The sequence below is a fragment of the Meriones unguiculatus genome, chromosome 5, assembly GCF_030254825.1.
Source record: "Meriones unguiculatus strain TT.TT164.6M chromosome 5, Bangor_MerUng_6.1, whole genome shotgun sequence".
NCBI lineage: Eukaryota > Metazoa > Chordata > Mammalia > Rodentia > Muridae > Meriones > Meriones unguiculatus.
This window is the reverse complement of record NC_083353.1, coordinates 50,010,405-50,019,339: the sequence shown is the minus strand read 5'-3', so window position 1 is coordinate 50,019,339 and position 8,935 is coordinate 50,010,405. Positions and strand designations below refer to the sequence as shown.

Sequence of the window (8,935 nt, the reverse complement as noted above, 5' to 3'; positions counted from 1 at the left end):
TTGCCCAGGTTTGCTTCACCTTAGGTGGCGATGGTGTGACAGGCTGCTGTCAGGCAACACGATCACGGCAAACCAAAGTCCTTTGTGGGCATGAGTCTGGACATGAGGTGTAAGTGTGGGGTAACCACACTACGCACCATCTTGTCATTCAGAAACAGATATGTTTGAACCTGTGCTGCAGAGGAGAAGACAGACATCCTGCCCTCAAACTTTACCCTGGATTCTGCCCACCAGAAAGGTCATAAGTGACCAAACTTAGAGCAGAGTCTGTTAGGGCTTTCTGCTCTCTGCTTCTGTCCTGACCACTGCATCAAGTCCACTGTCTATGAAATGTGTCCCTTCTTTGGGGCCATGTGAGGTTCTATGTCTCACAGGATGGTGAAGGACTTGACTTCTCATGGGATGCCACTCTGTGAAACTGAAGAGACTGGTCTTTGACCCATGTGTGATGGGACTTTTAGCACCACTTTGATCTGAGGTCCAGCCTTTACTGCTGGCTCTCACCAATGAAACTGCAGATTTCTCCTTGTTGCTTCTTTCTCTATATTGGGCATGCTTTCTAATCTGCATGCATAGCCCCATGCCTCCATCCCAGTGCACAAAATTCCCAGATGCGGGTTAGTCAGATGTGACATTTCAGAAATTCATTTTCTGTGACTGTGCTCTCCTTCCCTTTCTTCAGAGCAGCAGAGGCAGAAAGGGTGTGATGTCTCCATGTGCAAAATGCACTGTTGGTGCAGGGCACAGTGGCTAGGCAAAGGACACTTCAGCAATTCAGGAGGAAAACTACACTTATACATGAAGTAAAAATGAAACATTTTAAAGTCTTTTTTTTAAAGAAAACAGTGGTGCATTGGCTCAGAAGTCATTATATGTCTTTCTTTAATGAGTCATGATGTTTACATGAGCCATGTTTGCCTGAGGAACGTGATTGCTGGTTTAGTTGTCTGTAATAGATGACTAATGGAATATTTTTCTGCAGCATTTCCTGGGGCTGCATTGAGGAAGGTGAAGTGGTGCCTAGGATGTCAACAGAGTGTGTCTGGACTGTACTCTGGAGAAAAGGGCTAGTTCTCCCTTTGTTGTATCTGTGAATTTAACATGTAGAAAAAACTTTGCAGTGGTTTTAAAGTAATTATAAAATAAACTCACAAACCATAATCATTATTCTAAGCCCACAGCACCCAGGCAACCCTGTCCGTTAATATCTGTAAGGGCAGTTAGCCAAAGCACACTGAAAATGACAGCACCCAGCACCTTTGATTCACAAGTAAATAAAGTTTGGGATGGTATGAGCTTTATATTGCTATGTCTGTAAATCTCGTGTGTTTAAAATGAGGTAAAGGAGCAGGGAGCCAGATCTGAAGTTAATCTTATGATATTTCCAGTGTATAATATTGCAATCAATATATTATCAATATTTATTTTACCTTTTATTAAACAAATGTACTAAAATACATGCATGTCACAAAGGTTGTGCTGGGTCCTAGTGATCAACTGTGTCCCATTAAAGACTGGAACAGATAAATATCTTGTATTGATAACTTTGCTGAGCTTTTGATGGGAGCAAACTGTCTGTTCTCTGTCAGTATGGAAGCTGACAAAGCTGATTACACAAAATAGCAAGAAGAATGATCAGTCAAGGCCAGAAAGAGTCGGTGGAACAGGACTGAAAGGTAGGTACAGAGCAGAGGCTGTGTGAGGTCATGGTGCTCATGCCTTAGAGCACTGCAGCATAGCTGTTGTCCACACCAAGTGCTTGCATGTTCCAAAGGAAGACAAAGACCTGAAGGTGTCAAACACAGAGAAATGACAGTATTTGAAAAGGTGGAAATTATCCTGACTTGGTCAGAGCAGGACACAGAGATGTGCTGAAGTACGATATTGTACCCCTCATCTAAGTAAAAATCTATGCCAAGTAAAATGGAAGAGAAGTCCACTTGTCCAGATTTTTACCAATTATCTACCTCAGTTCTGAAACTTTAAATAGCATAACTTGTTCGTGGGTGCTAAACACACCCCTCTTCTCTGGGGAACTTATGGATCCTTAAGCACACAGACATAGAATAAGCTACAGAAAGCAAGCATCTTATAAACCTTAACTTTCTGATGAAATTCCTTTTCCATACATGAGGGGAAAAAATTACAGCAACATTGTCTTCGTGTTTAAAAAATTGAAATAAAAACATAAACAGGAATCATAAATTGTGTTGTATTTACTTATTTGAAGTGTGTGTGTTATGTCTGTGTGTATATCAGTGTGCTGTTTGCATGTGCAGTGCTCACAGAGGGCAAAATTCGGCATGTAAACATGTATTCTAAATGTGTGCTTACCACTGAGCTGTCTCTCCAGGCCAAACATGTATTTTACAGGAAATACTCTATCTAACATCTTTATCAACATTTCTTATATAATTTAACTCAAGATTTATTTACTTTTATTTTTATTTATTTGTTTGCATTGTGTGGGAGTGAGTGCAGGTGCCATAGAGGCCAGATGAGGTCATCCATGCCCTGGCGCTAGAGTGACCAGTGGTTGTGAGCCAGTTGACTTAAGTGCTGGAACTGAACTCAACAGCCCTGCCAGACCAGCCAGAGCTTTTAACTTCCAAGCCCTGGCTTCAGCCTCCTCTCTCTGCTCTTGACTGTGGCTGTGACCTGACTATCTGCTTTGTGCTCCTGACTTCATCTCTCATGAACTGTGCACTCTGACCTGAGAGTTAAGCCAAATAAACCCTGTCCTCCTCTAAGCCAGTTTTGGTTATGGTGTTTTAGTGCAGCAACGGAAACAGAATGGGGAAATAATCAAAACTTTTGAAATTTTTCCTATACCTGACAAGATGAAACAACAAAAACCAGGCAATGCCCCCAAAAAACTCAAAATGAGGCAGTGGTAGGGAATCATTTCTGTAATACATGATTATTTTAATGTACAGGAAACTTGAAGCAGCAAGGGAGCCCACCAATAGGTACATAATCCAGCCATGACTGACAATGAGGGGGTTTGGACCTCAGGAAAACTTGAGTACTGAGGGTGTATTGGGCTGGGTCCACAAATATTACTGAAGGCAATAGTGTTTGGTACCAATGTTGCTGTTACTGTTTGTGGTGAATAATTTCTCTTGCCTTTCTTCTCAGATGTTTACTTTAGTTCCTTGTCTCATACAATGAGAAGAATCAAGACCCTTTATGGAGTTGTTGACACATTATATATTTTTCTCTGAAGTAGGCATTGGGATCTCCTTCAACATTATCCTCTTCCTCTTCTACCTTTTTGAGTTCCTTCTTGAACGCAGGCTCCGGATCATTGACCCTCTCATCAGTCTTGGCCCTCATCCACCTTGGGATGCTAACAGTCATTGGGTTCTCAGCTGCTGACATTCTTGCATCTCAGAATATGTGGAATGACATCAAGTGTAACTCCCTGCTCCACTTGCACAGGCTTTTGAGAGGCCTCTCTCTTTGTGCCACCTGCCTGCTGAGCATCCTTCAGGCCATCATCCTCAGCCCCAGAAGCTCCTGTCTGGCAAAGTTCAAACCTAAATCCCCACAGCAGAGCCTGTCCCCCTTTCCTGTGCTATGGGCCTTCTACATGTCCTGTGGTGCTCAGTTCTCCTTCTCCTATGTTGCTGAGTACAATGTCACCTCACATGGTCTCATATTTGTCACAGAATCTTGCATTATTTTACCTATGGGGTATAGCAGCAGACCCTTATTTTCCATACTGAGGATATTTCGAGATGTGTCCTTTCTAGGTTTCATGGCCCTTTCCAGCGGGTACATGGTGGTTCTCTTGTGCAGACACAAGAAACAGGCTCAGCACCTTCACAGAACCAGCCTTTCTGCAAAACTGTCCCCAGTGCAAAGAGCCACCAGGACCATCCTGCTGCTCATGAACTTCTTTGTCCTGATGTACTGTTTGGACTGCATCATATTTGCCTCAAGACTGATGCAGGACAGTGCCCCAATCCACCACAGTATCCACATGATGGTATCCAATGGCTATGCCACCGTCAGCCCCTTGCTGTTCATTGGCACTGAGAAACGAATTGTTGTCTTCTTACAATCCTTGGTGGGGAGGACAGCAAATGCTTAACTAGTGAGGGAAGGACGAGTTCACTTAAGGAGCCACCTGACAGATGCTCGCTGACAGATGGTGAATCCCAGGCTAGTGTTCATGCTCCTCCAGATAAGTGAACAAATGACTCCTGCTTTGTCAAACTGCTTCCATTGAAATGTGTGTTATAGCACCTGTAGATATTTGAGCCAAATGTCTTCATGTGAATTTCTGCTTGGGGTCAGCAAGGAACACCTCTTACACATCACAGATTAGGGTGCTCTGTGCACCTTTCAATAACCTAAACTGTGTAGCACTTTTTAATAAGCCAATCACCTTAACACTTTGTATTTTACCTAATTAAATATGGATGCATTATCACAAAATCGCATATCATTCATCAACAGTTCTTTCATAGTTATGGAAAAATAATTGATTCAAAGTCTCAGATGCTTGCTTGTTTATGGTAACAGCACTTAACCACAGTCACGATGGAAATAACTCTCTGTCCGTAAGCAGATGAATGTACCAACCACAGGTGGCCTTTATATATCATGGACTATTACTCAGCTTAAACAGGAAGGAAAGCCACCTGTAGGTGTAGGTCCACCACAGAGGAATACATACTTCCCGTGACTTGTCAGTCACAGAATGACAAGCTTCTGTACATCTAGGGGTGGAACTGAGAGTACTGTACTGTAATTTTTCAAGAAAGGAAAATGCAATGGTGTTTGCCAGGGGTTGAGGAATGGCACAGTGGAGAATTCTTAATTGGTGTAGAATGACCATTCAGAACAAGAAGAAAACACAGTAATCTTCTGAAACCAAATGACAGGCTGGAGGGGTAGAGGGGGTCTTGGCTGGGTAGAGGTGAGGTAACAGTGCTTTCTGCACAAGCATAAAGACTGAATTTGAATCTTCAACAGCTGTAAAAGCCATGCAGGGTGTGAGTTTTTGTATCCCACATCACTGAGGGGGCAGAGACAAGTAAGACCATAGAGCTCAATGACCACATACCACAGCCAGACTGATAAGGTTCAGATTGATTAGGTTCATTTACCTTGCAAGCATGAAGACCTTAGCTTGAGTGCAGAGAAGCCACATAAAGCCAGACAGGGTAGTACCTGTCTGTACTCAGTGCTCCTATGTTGAGATTGAAGTAGAGATAGGAGAATTCCTAGAATCTTGCAGGGCAACTAACCAGAAATACACAGCAGAGAACAACAAATGCGACCTAATTACTTATGAGATCAAGATTGCTTAATATGGCTTCAAGGAATTAAACCAGGCTGGTAGGAGGGATCGCAGCAAGGTTGAGGCTGTGACAATTTTATGAAGAGCAATCAGACTTTTCATACCTTTGTCAGAAACAGATATAATGGCCATTGCCAGGATCAACACAGTGGTAGTTGCCAGGATACACTGACATTTGCAAGCACTAGAGGGTACACAAGGTTTATGTCTAAGAGTAATTGTCCTGTAGAGTTTCCATGTTTCATTGACTACTAAAAAACATGCAGAGAAATGTTGTTGTTACTAAAAACAAAATCCCAAGCATTCAATTATTACCGATAAAGACTTAGGATCCAGATGCTGGGGTGAAAGCTTGCTAGCTCAGAGAGGCAGAGATAGACCTTCCTGCTCAGCTGATCTTCCTACTCAGCTCATGTCCAAGAAGGAAGCACCTTCTTCTCCACACTGTCTTGAATTCCCTTCAACTCAATGCCAATCTTTCCTGTTAACTTCCTGTCAGCTGGTTTCTTCCTCCACCTCTTGACCTGGGGTTAACTTTACTTAATCCTGTGTACAGAAAGCTCTTGGATTAAAGGGTGTGTGAGGGCTGAGCCGCACCAAACAAGAAAGATTTTGCACTCTCACAATAGGATCAAATATCCTGCATCAGAGAAAGACAAAACTGCCCAACACTTTAGCTGCCTGCTGGACTGTGTCAGTCTCTCAGGAATGGAAGGCGCTTAGTGTCCCAGGAGCCATGAACTCTAACTTAAGAAACCCAATGCCGCTCAAGTCAGCCAGGCCAGGCCAACTAAATGGTTCCTTGCAAAGATCCTGTCCCACAGAGAGTGAAATATAAGATCTGACACCTGAGCTTAACCTTTTACCTCCACATACAAGTCCTTACACACACACACACACACACACACACACACACACACACACACAGATGATGAAATGTATAAATAAGGTGGGTGATGACAGAGGAAGACAGTTAACAATCATTTCTGGCCTCCACATATACACACTTGTACATGTACATACATACATATGTACTAACCCACACAAATGTGTAACTATGCCACACTCATCACACTCAAAGAAAATTTAAATGCCAGTATAAGGAGCCTAACTCTTTGCAGAACTCTCTGATTCAGGGAACTGAAAAGATAGATACATAGGTGCCTGGCTGTCTTTTACCAGGAAGGAAATGCCCCCAGATAACACAGGGGCAACCAAGGACTGGAGAGTGAGGATGAGGGACCCCTGAACAGCCAGCACTGGAGAGTGAGCATCAACAGCAGGCTGAACTGGCAGTACAGAATGAACATGTCACTCCACAGGGACAGACAGAATGACCGCACACAGTAAGTGAGGGAGAAGAGGAAATCTTCCTGAGGAAGAATTTAATGGTTGTGCATAGGTGATGCCTCTCAGGGGCTTGAAGCTTGAAAGCTTGGGCCTTCCATTTATGGTGGTGGGCAGGCATGGTGACTGGCTTCTAAAGAATAAAGCAGGAAGAGGGAGAAGGTGCAACCATGAAGGATGAACCAGGCAAAGACAACCTTGACCAAGAGTTGACCACAAAGATGGCATGTGCCCCTCACAAAATCCCTCCTTGTTCCCCTTGGGGTGGGGTGGATAGAGTTCCTCTGGGCGTCCCACAGGTGATCTGTGCACTGGACCAACCAGTACAGCAGGAGCCCACATGGGTGTGCAAGGCCACTGCAGCCACAGCTCCCCTTTCCTCTCTCCTTCCTCCACACACACACACCTCAGCTCAGGCTCCCAGGATCCCTGCAGGGGGATGCTGGAATAGGGAGAAAATGTATCAGGTTGTGGTGAACAAGTGAACTGGGGAGAGTGAAAGGGTCTGGCCCCCTTTCCCTGTGGCAATGGGCTTTGAGCTGTTAAAAATCACTGCTTGTAACAAGTTTTACTGCTCTGGGTTCTTGTAAATTCTTGAAGGAGGCTGGGAAAGGGGGGAGACCGTTCCTTCATAGAACTTACTGGACTCTCCCTGGATGTTCTGAGCAGAAGGGAACTCAGTCAAACAACTTGTGCTGACACCAGCTATAACATGTCTGTGTGCGTTGTGGCCGTGCATGTGTGAACTTACTGGGTGTCCTCTGCAGCTACTAACTTCCAGGATGCGAGTTCTGAGGGAGAAACTGAATCTGATCCACCCTAAGATCCAGTACCTCCTGAGATCAGACTGACTGCAGACTTAAGGTTGGCAGATTGGTGCTAGTCCAGGCTAGTCTCCCATTTGCAACTTCTGTATGGGTCCAGGAAGGAGGCATTTCCCACCTCCCTTCCTGCTCCCCCACTATGACCAAGTGAGTGTTAGATCTTCAAGCAATCCAAGCTATCACCAGGTCAGAATAGTGGGCTTTATGCTTTGTCGCCACCTGCAGGAAGCAGAAGAAAAGGCCACCTCAGTCCCAGGGCAGCATTAACAGTCCCAGGGTAACAATAGCCATGCCCGGAAACTTCCCTGGGCTCACTGGATCTGCCCTCTGGGTCTCAATCTAGGCCCCAACATCAATTATCTCTGTGGTCTTGGCAAAGTTATTCGCTTCTATTCTCCTGCTCAAACCAGAAGGACATGGCTCTAACTTATTTAGGTGGCTGTGAAGGCTGAAGTGCTGTCTTGTGCTGCCACAGTTAGGGCCGCCTGTGCCTCTGCAAAGTGAGGTTGTGTGATCCACTGCTGCCTCATGGGGCAATCCTTATCTACAAAATCGTGTTCAAGGCTCTTCTTGTTGTCAGGTCCCCTGGATAGGTTGTCGTTTCCCACTTGTATTTGGTGGTGGGTGTGATTGTCGGAAAACACATATTGCGGGGGAGAGGTGGATATTCCTGAAATACCTAGAACTGCTGGGAGCCCTGAGTTGGGTAAATGAATGGGTGAAGAGATACACTACCCCACGGGGCAGTGTCAGGGAAATCACAGGAGTTGAGGAAGAGTGACTACAGGCCTCTCTGATGGAGACAGGAGCAGAGACTAGAGGTTGTAAAACGTCCAGAAAATTCATGTCTCTTCTGGAAACTGCATTCAGCACTTCCCTTTCAGGTGCTCAAGTTTCTCCCTGTGCTCTCCCAAGTGTATGCTGCTCTCTGTTGCCACCGTGTGGTATGAGCAGGAATCAGCAGGAGGACCAGACAGGCTTCATTGTTTAGGATTAAAGGGGTGTACGAAGGGTGGGTCTGAATTCCAGCCAGATGGATTCAGAGTGTGTACTAGGAAGAACTAAGATATCCCAAGATGGCAGTGCCAGGAGAACACTGCTTCTGAGGAGCAGGACAGCATTTTCTGTACAGCGACCAAGAGACTGTACTCTGAGCCCTAAAACAACAGTGATTGTATTTCCCAGGTAAGAGGAAACCCCCACAGCATGTGAATCAGTCGGGTCCAATCTCAGGTCACCCAGCCAGAACCGAAAGAGATCCCAGGTCATGCAGGCACTAGGTCTCTAGACCAGAGTCACACTCCTGCATGTCCTGATCACCTTCCCAGGCTGAATGGTGGGCACCATAACACCAGAGACTGGGAGCCCCAGTCGGTAGAAAAACCCACAGGGAAGGAAGGAAATAGGGCTGGTCACAGGTCACCCAGTCTTTCCCTGGAAATGTTTTTTGAGA

The 8,935-nt window shown here is 45.1% G+C and overlaps 1 pseudogene; it reads left to right on the top strand.

The window, feature by feature from the left end:
* The first annotated feature begins 3,167 nt into the window (after positions 1-3,167).
* LOC132654064 (vomeronasal type-1 receptor 90-like) lies at positions 3,168-4,096 on the top strand (annotated as a pseudogene).
* The last annotated feature ends 4,839 nt before the right edge of the window (positions 4,097-8,935 follow it).